Genomic DNA, 17815 nt, shown 5'->3' on the forward strand with positions numbered 1-17815 from the left:
ATTTTATAGAAACATATACAGACAAGGAACAAGGGAGGATGAAGGGAAGAATTTCTCACAACTAATGGTTCTTAAATACCTGTTCATTTAAGGTATGAGACTTTCTGCTTGGTCACTAGTCTGTACCTGGTACATTGATTTTACTTTTTGAATCATAAATTGGGGCACTTGTCTTGTTAATCATGAGTCTATGCAAAGAGGACAGTAAGGTAAACTGCTCTCTGTATATGCTGAAGTTGGACTTAAAATCTTTTTTGTGTGATTGTAGTGAGCTGAAGTTATCTACTTTATTAGGGCCTCATAGAGAAAATATGCTGGCTGGAGTGGTCATAGAGTTGGAGAGAAATCAGAGATTAAGAAAAAATGTGAATGCTAAACAGTAAAATTATAATGAAATTATCTTGTTAGAGGAAAACTGTTAAACGCTTTGCTAGCTTTTCTATGGCAGTGTCAGCAGGTGGCGATAGTGTGCTACTAATAGGCGAAGGTCCGATGTGTAAAAGCTGGGTTAATGGGCTAGGCAGATGTACTGCTCTCCTGTGTAGAATGTCTAGGGATGAAGAATTGTGAATTCCAGTAAAAATATGAGATACATAGCTCCTTTAGTGTATATATATTAAACATATACAGATAACAATTTGTATTTGTAATTACAAACATAATCATGAGTTATTTCTTTTAAAAAGTGCCTAATAATAAAAACATGCATTTGAAATTACTCAACATAAATTTTAAAAAATTTCCATATGTCAATTTTTCTAAATTTCTTTTAAGTTCTAGGCTAATTCATCTGCCAAGGGCCACAATATTTTGTAGGTAGGAAAATTGGCAGTGTGCTAGAGAGTAGAGCTCCTCAAACTATAATGTGATGCACACCACCTAAGAATTTTGTAAACTACAGATCTTGATTCAATATATCTGGTGGGCCCTGAGATTCTGCATTCCTAGCAAGCTCTCTGGTGCTGCTGACATTGGGGGTCCTCACAGTACACGTTGAATAGCAAGGCTATTGAGGAATCCACGTCAGACCTATGCCTAGCCCTGGTAACCTTTAACTAGATGTGTGACCTTGGTGAGATCATTTCATCACTTTGATTCCCTAATGATGAAACAAACAGAATAGTAAAGTAATATCTCTTCTGGTTTGTTTGTTTGTTTATAGCAACTATCTCAGAATCCTGTAAAATCCTGCATCATCTACCAAAGAAAATATTCAGTTATATTTTGTATATATTCAGACAATAAGTTGAGCATGCTGACCTGAAAATATTAGACAATGCTTGACACGTGAAGATAAACTTAATGGCTAAATGTGAAAAGTTTATTTAATTCAGATTTTCATTTTCTGGATGGACTTTTACCCCACAGGATCATTAAAATACAGAATGAGTGTAATGAAAGCTATCTAAAATGAAAGCATTGACAGCAAATCTAAATATTGGGTGAAATACTTCAATGCAAAAAAGAATGAAGAAACAACAGCTCCAAATAATTTCATTACATAGTTATGATTTTAAGTGGGGCCCAAAGAAGAAATGAGAAAGCATGTTAGTCATTTAATTATGTGATTATCATAGTAAGTGAATATTCCAATGGGGGTATTGAGATCAGTAAAGACAGCTTAGTTGGTGCCTATGGTTCAGGGAGGTGGAGCTAGCCTGGACCGACACAGGCTCTGCTCCTTAAGTCTTCTGCTAGTTCGATACCTGGTTCCTTGCTTGCCTGAGTAAAATTTCCCTGACACATACCGCTTGTCTACATATGTGTCTTAGCAGTACGACTGTGACTAACAGCAGTTTTATTTGATGGGGCATTTGTTACCTTTGTAATTCATGCTTGATATTTAGCAAGTGAGTAGTTGCAGTAAATGACTTCTCAGGCTGGCAGGGGAAATGAAGCAGGATGCAGCCATAGGATTGTATCCAGAAGTGTTGTCTTCAATTTTTCAGTCATTCAAATAATGTTTTCTCTTTTCTTAGTGATGATTTTTGGAATCTCATTGCCTAAAGTCTTATTCCAGCTCCCAAGGTTAGTGACTTGGGTTTGCACAAGTTACTCAACTTCTCCAAGCCTCAGTTTCCTCATCTATAAAATGTGAGTATTAGCAGAACCGAGCTTTACAGAACTGTAGAGGAAATTCATTGAGACATGATACATGGAAACATAGTTCTGACATAGTAAGCCATCAGTGCCTGTTGGCTGCTATTATTGCAAATGCTATTATTGTTATTAGCAGTTATTATTGCTGGATTGCAGAAATGGATACTAGTTTATTTTCGAATTCTTAGTTGTTGTTACTCTGGGCCATATTAATAGCCAGAATTCAACTTTCAACAATGAACTATTACATAGTTTTATTGTTTCAGCCTTGTTTTAAAAAATATATTTTTCTTGTAGGTATTGTTTTAATCTTTGGTAAGAATTTTATCCTCTCTTAACATGGAGTCATGCTAACTGATTAAATACTCTAACACTCAGGTAATTCTGTAAATATTTTTAACATTTTGGATAATGGTCATTACTAATGACTTCTGTAATTTTTCGTACAAAAGCAGTAACCATCTTTTGCATTTTTCACATTGACCTTAAAGAACATGACAAGCTGAATTTTCCTAATGATGAATTCTCCTAAAGGTGAATCGAAATGTTCAAATTAAGTGCAGTTAGTGAATTTTATATGTGCTGTATGCTTTAGTGGAGCTATCTTCGTTGAGACTCACAGCAGTTCTATAAAGCACGTACGTAGATGTTGTCATCTGACTTCCACAGGTGAGGACTTAGGTTTAAAATGTTATTTCAGTTCTTCTTCCACAGCCCCACAGTTTATAAGCAGCAGAGAAGGATTTCAAGCCCAGGTCTCATTACAGAACATCTAGTACTCTTTTTCAAAACCATGAAGAATCTTTGAACTTAACTATGAGGTCTGGGTGTGTGCTGCACAGGGATGTTGAGGTCAGCTTTGGGAAGGAGTATTCATCTGCTCCATGAAGTGATCAAAAGTTGGGAAAATTATAAATATGAGCAGTGCTATCAAGGGGAGGAGCAGACTGTTGGTACAGACAGTGAATTGGAGGTGGAGACAAAGTGGTCACAGAAGGACTCTGCTCGCTTTACAAATGAGAAAACCGGGCTCGTGACAGATGGAAGGACTGGCTGAGGTCACTGAGGCAGGTGATAGGCTCACACCTGGACCTATATCTCCCCCCATCAAGACCCAGGCTTTTTCACTTGGTGTCTTTTTGTAAATTTGTATTTTCAGATAGCCTAGTAGGTTTTAAAATTCAGTAACTATTTTCTCAGATATATGTAGCACATGTTTTTAACATGTGTGTTAAAAAAAGAAAAGGAAGTCCTTCTCCCCAAGAAAAGGCATTAAGATTAAGTACAATATTTAAGAATGCTATACCAAAGTGAATTTTTGCATAAAATCATTAATTAGATTTTTGATTACCTTAAGATAACTAGTAGGACCACACTGAGTTGTCATCACTTTAGCCAAAGGCAAAACTAAACTAAACTAAAACAAAACTTGCTGTTTTGATTAATCTGTGGAGTTGAATCTAAGACTAGCTTCAGTGTTTTTTAAAAATGGTAAATTGAGTAACTCATTGTTAATTGGAACTTCTCTGGTTGGAAATCACTGGGTTAAGTTTTATGGATCTTCCTTTCTCCCCTGCCCCCTTTTCTTTCTTCCTTCCTTCCTCCCTCCCTCTTTCTTCTTCCTTTCTTTCTTCCTTTCTTTCTTTCTTTCTCTCTTCCGTTCTTTCTTTTTCTTCCTTCCTTCCTTCCTTCCTTTCTTTCTTCCTTCCTTCCTTTCTTTCTTTCTTTCTTTCTTTCTTTCTTTCTTTCTTTCTTTCTTTTTCTTTCTTTCTTTCTTTCTTTCTTTCTTTCTTTCTTTCTTTCTTTCTTTCTTTCTTTCTTTCTTTCTTTCTTTCTTTCTTTCTTTCTTTTTCTTTCTTTCTTTCTTTCTTTCTTTCCCTTCTAGACTTTCGAGTTAGACATGGAAACATTTAATAAGTACATATTTGCTTAATATATATTGCATATGACCTCACTGTAGCAGTCAGAGTCCCAGCAGAAAATAGAATTCCACTCAGATTTGTGTGGCAAAGAAATTTTAACAAAGGGGCACCTTACAGAGATATGAGCATGGTTAATGGAATCAACAAGGAATGTCAAGGCACACAGAGGATAGCTTTCTTTCTTTTTCTTTCTTTCTTTCTTTCTTTCTTTCCCTTCTAGACTTTCGAGTTAGACATGGAAACATTTAATAAGTACATATTTGCTTAATATATATTGCATATGACCTCACTGTAGCAGTCAGAGTCCCAGCAGAAAATAGAATTCCACTCAGATTTGTGTGGCAAAGAAATTTTAACAAAGGGGCACCTTACAGAGATATGGGCATGGTTAATGGAATCAACAAGGAATGTCAAGGCACACAGAGGATAGCGATGGTAGGAAGCCATTATCGCTTTTATGCATGAAGGTAGAAGAGGAAGAAATAGTAACATGGAGTTCTGTAAAACTTGGAACCTTAGAGGAAGCCCTCTTGACAGGAACTTTAATCCTGGAGGGATACTGATACTTCAGGAAATGTGGTGTCAAAGTAGGGAAGTTGTGAAGAAAAGATTCTTATCTCTCTTTCCTCCAGCTGTCCAATTCCACTTATTTTGGTGGGTTTTCCATACCCTAACTTAAAGATTGTAGAATTATGCAAAAATATTGTTTAGTTTTTGCATAATTTAATTTAGCATATAAGCATGCCATGGTAAAACGTTACTAAACATATACAAAAATTTAGTTCCTGACTTGGTTGTGGGTAATAAAATCAACTCAATTCTAAGGGCTGTGCAATGAAGAATGCCCTTTTGGAGTTGCTGTTATCATCAGTGGAGAAACATTTTCCTGCATTAGCAGTTTCACTAGAATTGGATCAAACATTCTGTTTCCTAGAAGAGCAAGGTTTACTTATACCACTTTTGTTTTAGAGGAAAAACAGCAGAATGATTCCCAAAAATATTTCCACAGAGGACATCAACTCTAGACTTGTATTCTTCTTCCCTGGAAATATGAAAGATTCAATCATATGTAAGTAATCATGGGTCATTTACATTCTAGAATCTGCCCTGTGGGCCCTATAAGAAATGAGAGATGATTTTCATTATCCTCAGCAAAAAGATAAGTTTCATTTCTGTCTAATCAATGGTCCTTAGGGTCTGGCACATGTCTCACACACTAGGTAATAATCCAAGAGCTAAAAGGATATTTATTAATTATTATAGGGTGTAATGATATTATTACGATCCACTCTTGTCAGTGCACATAAAAAATGTGTATTATTTGCAATTTCTCATTACATTAGCTTGATTCTACTCGATTTTAGAGGCACATAGATAATGTAAAATAACACAGCTCTCTAATTATTCTACCAAGGAGCCAACTCTGAACCTGATAGTCATCGGGTTTAAGGGCAAACATTTCTTCTTTAAAGTTAGCATAGAATGAATCAAGTCTTCGTTTTCACCTCGCTGTCAAAGTGAGAAGCTTGGTGGAGTAGGGGTCGCTGAGGGGCTGATAAGGAGAAGGACGTAGTAAAAAAGACAAGGATACAAATGACTTCTTGGTTAAAATATACTTCTAAAAAAACCTTTATGTGTTCTCCAAGTATTTTCATAAAAATATGTAAAAACAAGAACTTCATGGGCTCACTCTTTGAATATAGCTCTGTTAGACTGGGCTTTCTACTGAAACAGGGAAATATTTTTCCTATCTTTATGCTTAGTGATTAGTTCAGTTTCACCAATCACCCAAATCTACTCTAACCTGAAGGATGTATATTATAATTATGCATAATAACTTAGCACTTCCTTGGGTACATGGTTAGACTTCAAGTTTAAAAAAAGGAAAATGTCTGTAAGAGGCAAAATGATCACCTTTATTAATATTTATCTTATTAATTACTACTTCTGTGACAAGCTATTTAATCTCTAGGGGCATCAGTGGCCTCATATGTAAGTGAGGGATAAAATAGTTACCTGTTTTGTGAGAATTAAATGTCTAAATTGCCCAGCACAGTGACTGGTGCATAATGGGTTCCTAATTTTTGTTAGTTCTTATTATTTCTTATTTTCTTCTTCATCTAAGGTAATAGCCAATAGCTCTGTAAACTTAAAAGCAGTGCATTAATGCAGGTGTATATTAGAAGCCACTGAGAGCAATAATCTGTAAAAGCTTGAAACTAGAATATATTCAGCAGTAGCTTGTCCTAGACTGGCAATAGAAGCAGGGAACAGGAAGATGATAGTGCCCAGATCACCAAGAAAGAGAAAAGTACTGGCTAATGTGTCTGATCAAAAACACTAGAACTAGAAATGGGAGATGGTGTAATTTGCCCTGGAGACAAGCCTGCTATGTGTGGATGGAGACCGGTGTTCCAATGTGAGAAGAATCGGGAGGTACAAAACTGGAAACTTCCTTATTTTTGAATATTGGATCGCAGACTTGTAAATATTCTTGTCTACCTTAATTCCCACTCCCTGACCTTCAGAAAGTTACTTTGTAGCATCCAAGAATAAAGAATATTGACTGACAAATGTGCTGTTATTGTAACTGGAAATCATCCAAACGCCTCTAATAAAGGATTCTCGATTGTGAAGGAGCTGCTGAGTTCGCATTATTTCCCACTCACCAGTATCCCTATAACAATAGCAAATATTCATCATTTTATACATTTTGTTCAACAAATATTTATTGAAGAGCTACTAAATGTTAGGCACAGCATTAAGTGTTGGAGATACAGAGATTTATCATAGTGTAAAATCTTTCCTAAAAGATCTCATAATCCAGTAATGAAGACAGCCTAGTACAATAAAAATGGTAACTTACTGCTTAATCAGACCTACATAATTCTGCACATGTACATATAACTAAAGGTTATTGAGCATTTATCATTTTCATTATATATCATTATCATTATATAGTATTCATAACTGCTAAGTCATATAACTACTGTTCCTATTTTACAGGTGGGGAAAATGAGGCAAAGAGAAGCTAACTGACTTACTCAAGATCATATAGTTACAAAGAGGCCAAGCCCAGATTTGAATTTTACCCTTTTATGCTGTTTGACTCCAACAGTGTCTGACTGTAACAGTTCATATTTCTGGGATGATGGAAATTAGACTACATAGGAGGGAGAACTAATAGTTTGGAATTTAAAAGATAGATAGATGGTTTTCAGGTGGATAAGCAGCGTAAGCGTCATCCACCTGAAAGAGAAGGCTATTCACAAGAACATGAGATGGCATAGCATGTTTCTGAAATAGGAGGTTGGATTTGCTGCGTCTGAGTTCAGGAGATGGATTGGCAGAAGGTGCGTCTGTGAAGGCAGTCAGGGGACAAGAAATTAAAAAGCCCTATACGCTGTGCTAAGCATCTTCCTGGGGGTGATTGGAGGCTGATGAAGGGTTTATTTCCTGTAGTGGCAAATACATGCTGTATTTTGCCTAAATGTTACTTTCTTGTTTTTTTGGCAAGGTAGACTCTGGACTGTGAGGTGAAGCCTAAATGGCCAGTAGAAGGCTGTCGTTGCAGTTCAGGATTAGATGACGGGAACCTGAACTAGATAGGGTCAGTTAGAGAGGAGAGTGGGTTCTGCATGCTGAGTAGGTAGACTCTGTCAAGTGTGGTGGGCAGTTGGGTGTGGAGAAAATGGGGCCAGTGCAGAGTGGGTGTGATCCGGGAGAGAAAGGAATTCAAATGATATATGTTTCAGATTCGGGAGACAAGTCGCCTTCAACTAAAAATAGGGATATGCAAGCAAGAGCAACAGACCATTTTGGCGGGGGGCGGGGTGTGGGAAGAGGAGGTAAGAAAGTGAGAAAGGGAATGACAATTTAATTTTGAATATGTCTTGGATGTCTTCATTGGATATAGAGATGCAGTGCATAGTCATATATTTAAGGTAACATTCATCAAGGAGTTCTGTGATGGCATCTTATTTGGCAACTACCAAATAACCCAATACAGAGAGTTGAAAATTCTCTGAGATGAAATAATGACCACAATTTGTGCAGTCTTTCCTATATGCCAAGCATGGTATTAAACATTTTATGTGCCTGTTTCTATTTAGTCCTCATAATAAATGAATGTAGTAGGTAGATTTCCACACTTAAGAAAATGTCTCTGGTATAGGTACAGATAAAATTTAACTGTTTAAGAGTGGATATGCCTGACTAGAGAGACTGAGCATGGTGAAAGGAAAAGAGATACATAATTAACCCTGAAAAACACTAAAGACCTAGTGTCAAGCGAAAGAGGCTGAGATGGAGTGATGAGAGAGAGGAAAAAGCATGAAAGCAGGTGTTACGTAAGTCAAGAAGTAGAGAGCATCAGAGTTAAGAGTGTCCAACATTACAGAAAAGCTAAGTAACACAAGCACTATGGGGGGTGTTTGCATTTGGAGACTGGCAGGTGGGTGGAGACACTGCCAACATGGTGGGAGGCAGACGTCAGGCTGTAGTAGATAAGGAGCAAACAAAAGTAGAGCCACTATACTCAACTTGTTTAAGAAAAGTTTGGTTGAGAAAATGAGAATGAGAAGAGCCAATGGGGTAAAAAGGTCAAGGGAGAATTTTTCAAGCGTGGGGAGGATTGAGCCTGTATATAGTGTATGAGACTGGAGCCAGTGGGAGAGGAAACATTGATAACTGGTGAAGAAATGTTGGAGGAGAGAGGAGAAGGTAGACGATGGAAGGGATTTGCTGTGAGGAGGCCAGTGATCTAAACTTAAAAGATGGAATTTTGCCTGAGGATGAAAATGTGGCTTTTTAAAAAAAATGTTATTGGAGTATAGTTAATTTACAATGTTGTGTTAGTTTCGGATGTACGGCAGAGTGATTCATTTATACATATACATATATTCATTTTTTTTCAGATTCTTTTCCCATATAGGTTACATACAGAATACTGAGTAGACTTCCCTGTGCTACACAGTAGGTCTTTGTTGGTTATCTATTTTATATATAATAGTGTGTGAATGTCAGTCCCAAGCTCCCAGTTTATCTGCCCCACCCCCGCATTTCCCTTTGGTAATCACAATTTATTTTGAAATCTGTGAGTCTGTTTTGTAAATAAGTTCTTTTGTATCATTTTTAAAAAATTAGATTCCACATATGAGTGATATCATATGATGTTTGTCTTTCTCTGTCTGACTTACTTCACAGTATGATAATCTCTAGGTCCACCCATGTTGCTGCAAATGGCATTATTTCCTTCTTTTTATGGCCGAGTAGTATTCTATCGTGTATATGTACCACATCTTCTTTATCCATTCCTCTGTCGGAAATGTGGCTCTGAAGTGGAATTGGGAATCGAACATTCTGACAGTGCCTCGCAAATCTGTGCCTTGCAAGGAGTGAGAGAAAGTGTCCTGTTTAAGAGTTTCAAGGAAGTGGGGTCTTAGGGAGGGAAAAAGTTTCTTTGGGGATAAGAAAGTGGTTGGAGTATCTTCAAAGACCTAAAACTGTGGGGGGGCATGAGTTTCTAAAGGAGCTGAGATCCCAGAGGACACAGTTGGGGGGGGAATGGGGGGAATTTATGAGGTGATAATAATGGCTGTGCAGCTCTGCTCCATGTAGAACTAACTCAGTGTGCAGAAGTGACAGCTGGAATCTCACCTCGAAACAAATTTGTGCTGTTTTGAGTTGATATGAAACAAGGGACCATCTGGCCCCAGGCTTCCCCAGTACAGAGGAGGTAAGTGCAGCCTTGGGAAGGGAGCTCCAGTCAGGCTTGATTTTCCAACTCCCATCCTTCCCTGTTCTCTGTTTTCTTCCTTTTCCTCCTTCTTCCCCTTCTTTTCCTCCTCCCTCCCTCCCTCCCTCCCTTCTTCCTTTATGTATTTCTAACAATATACTAATGAACATTTTTGAGGTGCTTCACAACATTAAAGACCTTCCTCTATCTCTATTTAAACAATACGTTGAATAATGTTTTCTCCTGTTAAAAAAAAATTCAAGTAAATTTGAAGATCTAATTGCCTTTATTCAATGATTCATGGTTTGGCAGCGTCGCATCTAGCAACTAGAAAGGTGCTAAGGAGTTGTACAAAATGGAAGGTTTTTATAGGAAGGAGGGTGGAGCAAGGGAATTACTAACAAGAAAAAAGAAAGGATTAATTCAGTCCAGGCTATCTTCTTTGGGAAAAGAGAACAGAGGGTCTTTGTCATGCAGATTGCCTCCCTGGAGTTAATTAGAAAACTTCGGATTGGCTGTTTTAAAGGTCACATTTCTGGGAGGGGTTGAACTTGAAATCAAGTCTTGGTTTGCTCTTGTGGGGGAAAATGTTGCCATTTTGGGGTTGTTATTTCTTCCTAACACTACCGAAAATATGGTCATATTTTCTCCAGGGCAAAGGAGAACATGGCTTCACATCCTATGTGGCTTTGATCCCTTTTTTTAATGGTGAATTTGACTCAGGCTACATCTCTGAGCAGATACTGAAGAAAGAGATGGTGCATATTTGAGCTTATGAATATTGTGGATATTCACACCACCTTGATTTTTTTTTTTTTTTTGCTTATTGAAAAAAAAAATCTTACTTTCATTGAGAGACTACTAAGAGGAAAACATACATGATGATAATGTCCAAGACATCTTGGTGACTTGGTGTCCACTATAGCAAGTACCATGATTTTATTTAACCTTCCCTTCTATCACCCAGACTTTCTGATGAATATACATATAATCAACTTATTACCTTTTCCTTCTGATTCCTTCTCCCTACGCCGCCCTCACCCCCACTCAATAAAGAGCTTTGTGATCTTTGGGTGACAACAACATCCAGTGAAATAATAGAATACATGGAATCAAGGTATCTTATTTTCTTGTTGCAAAATCAGCAGTAGCCTTGTTGGTATAATCCAGCTATCTTATTCCCCATGGACTTTTAAGAAGAAACGTTAATTTACTTTCTGACCGAATAGACTGAAAATTTCTTCTTTTATTTTGTGTCTTGAGTTGATTGCTTTTATTGAACTGACTCACCCATCAACTGAGACTGTGTTTGTAAAACAAGAATTGGTTATATACATGTTAAACTAATTTATTTAGGGAACAGATTAACTTTTTTGAGAAAAAAAGATATTCTTGTTAAATAACAGTTTCAAAAGCCTCTTCCAAAAGAGAGACACCCCCTTAGGGGGAAAAATTGCTAAAATAGAATTTTCATCTCTCTATATTGGGTTATAAAAATGAAAAAAGATCATATAGCTTGTGTTGCATAATAAATGAGGCTTATGTAACCCAAATGTTCTCTGGCTTGACCACTTATGACCATCCCACATCATCATAAGTAACTCTAAATATACGAGTTTCCAAGGCATCATCCCTATGTTGTTGAATGACAGAAATTAGCATCTCTCAACATGTCCTCTAGCTATTTTGAAGAGTTCCACAGATAGCTGTCACATGGGTGCCCAGAAATAAGTCTCCCGATTATTCTGCTTCAGCCCCCAGACATGCTGCCACGATGCTGGCTCTGCCCATGGTGGCTGTTGTGGGATCACCACTCTCTGGGCACAGCGGTCCTTCACTGATGACTGCTCTTGTCACTACCATTATAACCTTAAGAAAGGGACCCAGCTTTCCCTTTGTGGTGACTAATCAGAAACCTGGGAGAGATGGATTATAATTCTACCCAGAAACGCAAAGTCTAAGCACTAACTTTTAACTTGACCTCACTAAGTGTTCAGTATCATAGAAATGATGTAAAATTTACAATGTATACCACTGTATGTTGATACCCTGATAAAGCATCAGGACACTATTTTCCCTAGGGAAACCTCACTCAATCTGCTGCTATCTGGTTTTGTTCTTTGGCACTCCCATAAACTTTAGACTAAACATAATATTATTCTTAACATCTGGGTAATGCACTCTCTCTCAATATAGCATGGGAGGGCCATTGGAAGTCCAGACTTGGTCATGCTGTGCCAGGCTCAGGTCCATGGTCAGCACAGTCTCTCCCACAGTGAAAGTGAAGGAAAGATATACACTTCCCCGTGGCACCTTCCCCATCTCTTTCCTCCGTGTACCTCAAGCAACTTTAAACAGACAATATGGAATTCTGCAAGAACATGCACTAATAGGCAGGCATAGAGAACTCAAACCATATGTAACAAAGAAGCTATAAAGGAAATGATCAACAGACAATCAGATCTGGCTACCCATTACAGAGCATGACAGTGTTGGAATGAAATTGTCTCAGGTTGCTCCATTTCTGGAAAGAGACTTTGTTTGGTGTTTAACTAAACAGACCGATGGGAAGGTTTTTCCAGGAAAAAGTAATATTCTGAGGCTTGTGAAAGGAAACTCAAAATGGAGTTGATATTGCTCGGAGAGTTTTCTAAAATGGCGCCAGGACGCCTTTAAGGAAGTATGATTTATGCATATCTCAGCTGGGACGGAAGCTGACCTTTTCACTCAGTGAAGTGATCCAGAACACCTGCCAGTAACTCAGGATACTTATAGGACACTTACCTTAAAATAACTCATGACAGTCTATCATTTTTCAGACCACGAGGCTAAAACAACTTGTGATTCCTTAAGGACAAATATTTTCTGACTTGCATCAGAGTCAATCACAGTTCTCACCAGGCAACTTTTAACAACCTTGTGGCTTTTTGTCTTTATAAGCCCCGGGCTCTTTCTCTTTCTCAGAACACTCTTTCGGGGTTCTGCGTCTCCAGAACTGCAATTCTTAAGACCACAAATAAACTCTTTTCTTATCTGTAGCCTGTGAGATCGGATGCTATCTCCAGGGAGATAGTGACAGAATTGAATTGAACTGTAGGACGCCCTGCTGTTGTCTGGAGCATTGTTTCGTTGGTGATGTTGGGGAAACCCCCTCTCTCCACACACTGGAATTGGAACCAGATCCCCCCAATACACACATAATACATTTCCAACATAAATTGAATCAAAAAACAGTTAAGCAAAAATTGATTTTAAAATATCAGCACTAAAACTATTCAGCATTTATAAATTAGATTATATCCTTCTAAATATTTAATATAACAAAAAATAATACCCTATTATTATCTAGATAAGTATATCATTAGAGGCAATATACATCTTTTTTCTGCTCTTGATTCAATGAAGAGAGCTTTTCTCTAAGTGCCTCTCTTTTCTCCTTTACTTACTACATCTCCATAATACCATAATCAAGGTCTAAAATTTTAGTTATGTTAAATGTGAGGTCATGTTGTTGTGAGGTTAATGAATGATCAGGGTGGGCTGGATGGATTTCTGAAGATCTGATTTCACATTTCAAGTTAATCCAAATTTTGACTACGTTTGACACAACCTTGTAGATGTTTATTGATCAAAGTTAAATATTGATGAAGATCATTCTGGAACCTAAGATCGGCAGGGACTATTAAACAGAGGCAGCAATTCCAAAAATCTTCTGGTTTGTTGGTGCTAATTTCAGCACTCTGACACAGGCAGATTTGGTCAGGAGAATGAATGGTGTTAGCAGAGGATGTACCACCCACCTCCCAACTTCCTAAAATGGGATTAGCTGCCATTTCACTGACTTGTCTCAAGACTCTTCCTCTATGACCTCCTTTCTCCTGAGGTTCGGGAGTATTATGTATTCCCACTTGATAATTAGGAGTCTGGAATCAGGAGAAAAGACAATCACAGTACATGTTACACATGAATTCACATTACTATAGAGTGTGTATGGCGGCAACACTTACTACATCTGATTCATAAATTGGAGAAGAATAACTCGTTCTTGCTTAGTGCTGTCTTTTTTTCTCTTGAGGTCAATTTGCCTGAAGCAGCAAGAGTGTGTGCACCACACAGGACTGTCCCAGTTGAGATTGCCACGAATATATGAGTAAAGTCTTTCAGTTTTAAGACTCACTATTTGCAAACCATCTAGGAACAGAGACTTAAAATCACATTTCTCAATCTAGCCTCTCTCAGCAAGAAAAGGGATAGTGTAACCGAGCAGGACCCTGTGGGGCTCCTGGGCATGCAAGCCTTTCTGTCTCCCCTTTTCTTGTTTGTAGGGAGCAGACCCCAGCCTCCGTGACCTTCCCTGAGTTCCAAAGGGCAGATTCTAACAGTTGCTAATCAAGGAAGAAGCAGCCAAGAAACAACCTGAGGCTACATTAAAGGAACAAGAGAAACTCATCAAGAAGATTACAGGAGACCAGATTAGAGGATTGCAGGCCCTGCACACACCCCAATTTTATCAGCAACGCCACCCTTGAACTGCTGTCATAAAACTCCTCACCAAACTCCCCTGGGTTGGGACACATAGTTTTTGAGGGCAGGAGCCTGCTGTGCCTCCCTTTGCCTGGCAAAGCAATAAAGCTATTCTTTTCTACTTCACCCAAAACTCTGTCTCTGAGATTTCCATTCGGCACCAGTGCACAGAGGCCAAACTTTCGACATCAATAGTTTGATTTCCCAATTTTCTTACTAAAATGTAAATTCTATTTCTCAGTTTACTCATAACCTGGGCAGAGAGGAAGGATCATATAGTTACTTTTTGGGCTGTCCTTCAAGATAATATTATGCATAACATATAAAATTAACACATATGTAATGTTGGATGTCTCCCTTTGCTCCTTAGACCCACTCCCCAACCTTCTCCATGTGGATCATCATTGGAGCACTAATATCTGTGGTTGCATCAAGAGGCTCCAAGGCCTCTAGGCTTCCAGGTGATGTCTACCAATAAGGACTACTGATAGAGACTCAATGGAAGAAATAGGATAGATCCAGGTTTTTATTCCATAATTAACTTCCTTGATGTGGTCTCCAACAGTCTATATCCCTTGATTGAAAGTCACTGTTTCTCTCAAGGCATTTAACTCCACATGTCTCTCTGTTCTTGTTTCCAGTAACTATCCCCACTCCTTGTCTGTTGAGTCTAGCGTTGGTTAGAACTTGGTTACTGTCTAGGATTATTTCAGTATGCCCTGTGGTTGTTCCACAATGGCATCTTGGTAAATGTTCCCTTTGTTAATAAACTCCTGTGAGGTTATTGTGTTTTGCATGAACTGCATTTCCTCCCGGAAAACACACACACACACACACACACACACACACGCACACAAATATGAATAATCCAGTCATTCATCCATTCATTCATTCATGTATTTAATCAAAAAATGCTTTCTGAGTATCTTCCATGTGTTTGCTGCTAGAAGTGCAGAAGGAAGTATTATCTCTGCCTTTGAGGAGCACATAGTCTAAAGATAAGAAAAAACAACAAGTAATTCAAGCATAAGAAGATAGTGCTCTAATAGTTGATGAAAGAATCCTGGGAACATAAGAAAGTGCTACTGATCTGCCTGGAAATGTCACCAAATGCTTCACAAAGGAGCCACTATTTGAGATGTGTCTTGAGGAAAGAAGAGGAGAAGGAGATGAAGGCTAAATAAATAACCTTTATAAGAATATACTATAATTGAAAAAGGCTAAGAAAATTTAATATGTAGGAACCTTAGCTATTAGGGAGTAAAGTGGAATAGGGATTAGGTTTGAAAGGTAAACTGGAGGTGTATCTGAAGACCCTTAGATCCATGGTAAGGGATTTCAGTTTTGTTCTCTTGGTAATAGAAAGTCATCAAGGATTTTTAAACAAGAAAGATGTAATAAAGTTTGATTTTTAGATCCCTACTATAGTGGTATCCAATTCTGAGCTGGCTTTGGAAGACTAGTGTTAAGAAATTAAAGAATTGTATATTAATGGTCCAGGGATGAGATGAGCTAAGCCTTAACAAAAGTGGTCTGGCTGTATGTGGCTTAAGATTTCACTTAACACAACATCAGGTAAGGTTTCCAAACAATCTCTTTATAATTGTTCTCTTTAGGTCAGCCTCATTTCTCTTTCATTTTTCATACAGGTTAAAAATCTGTTCAGAGAGTTAGACTGCATTTAAAAACAAACATTGGCGCTTCCCTGGTGGCGCAGTGGTTGAGAGTCTGCCTGCCGATGCAGGGGACACGGGTTCGTGTCCCAGTCCGGGAAGATCCCACTTGCCGCGGAGCGGCTGGGCCCGTGAGCCATGGCCGCTGAGCCTGTGCGTCCGGAGCCTGTGCTCCGCAATGGGAGAGGCCACAACAGTGAGAGGCCCGCGTATCGCAAAAAAAAATAAAATAAAAAAAAATAAACATTGAAAGTTGAGTATTAGCTTACAAAGAAGTAAACTATCAATATAATCATTAGGTAACTATTAAAGAAAAAGACTGGTACATTTTGGCCATTCAAGTAAAGGTCACACTCATTTTATTTACATGCGAAATGTTTATTTCCATATAAAGATTAATGGCAATTTTATGTGATATGTTAGCTATATTATTTTCTTATTCTCATTGAATTCTCCATTTTTGTGCTTTTACTCTAGCTCATTATACATTTTTACGTTCTATACCTATTTTGAGCATCAACAAAGGCAATTGTTACCCAAAATATTAAAAATAATTAATGTATAGCTGTATATCTTTGATAAATGAGAGTTATTTATCAGCATTTACCATATAGTGCAATGTGAAATTGATTAGTATAAATTTTCAAAAGCAATTAGTTGTCTAAGTTGAAGACAAAGGATTAAGTATAAAATGTTTCTAAAGCAAACTAAGGTAAATTAAATCCTACATATTTAAACGTTTAAACATGACAATTTCAAGCTAACATTACCTTGCAACATGATGATAAATGTCATTGTGCTTCTTCTGGGTAAACAAAGGAAGTTCAATATTACAGTGACAGCTACAAGTCTTAAATAATTACCTTGAAACATTAGATGATAAGGTATGCCGGTTATTCAGTGTTTCTTTGCTGCATGGAAAAGAAAGTAGGGTAAACCATGCCATTCAGGTCTATTTAAACTACACCAAGATAACTAGAAAATATCAAACAATCAAGAGAATGTGAAGTTTCTTCCCTGAAATCACACCTTTTTTCAACTAAAGTGAAATCGCAATTTTATCATGACAAACCAATTGAATAAAGATACTAGGTATGAACTGATTGCTTTCATTCTTCATGCCCTTAATTAACTTGAATTATAACTTTCATTGATTTGATGGACAACCAGACTTTATAGCACCATAAAGATACATCTTCTGCTTCATATTTGCAAGAACTGATGAGATTTCACTGTTGAACTACAGTTCAAAAACATTTTTTGAACATCGTTATGTGCTCTACATTGAGCTATGTACTACTGTTTTATGAAGTAAGTAAAAGGAACAGAAATATAAACTAATAACCACAATCACTATACCACAAAGATTGTTAATATCATAATACCTGATACAGAAGTACTAAATAGAAGTGCACTGCTCTCAGAGAAGGGGTGATATCTATTTTGTATTAGTAGGTGTTTCCCATACAGATACAAGTTTGAAAGGCAGCCTGAACAGAATGGGCAGAAAGTGTAAAGGCACATGTAATCACAAGAGAATTGGTATTTGGGGGCATGGAGTATAGAAGTCATGAAACTAGAGAGATGGTCAAGTACTACCTCGTAAATGCTTCTATTTGCTAAGTTGGGACTACATCTTATAGGTAACAGGAAACCGGTGACTGTTTTCAACAGAGAAGTAGCTTGACCAGTTTTGTTTTAGAATGATTTGCTTTGAAGTCAGTTTATAGAATGGATTTTAATGGTGATAAGCGAAATATATGCCAAAATATGCATAGGTGAGTGAAGATTTTAAGTAGCTCCATGTTGACGCATGATAGACACAACACAAATGCTGATTTTTTTTTTCTTTTTCTTCC

The sequence above is a fragment of the Stenella coeruleoalba genome (genome assembly GCF_951394435.1).
Source record: "Stenella coeruleoalba genome assembly, chromosome: 4".
NCBI lineage: Eukaryota > Metazoa > Chordata > Mammalia > Artiodactyla > Delphinidae > Stenella > Stenella coeruleoalba.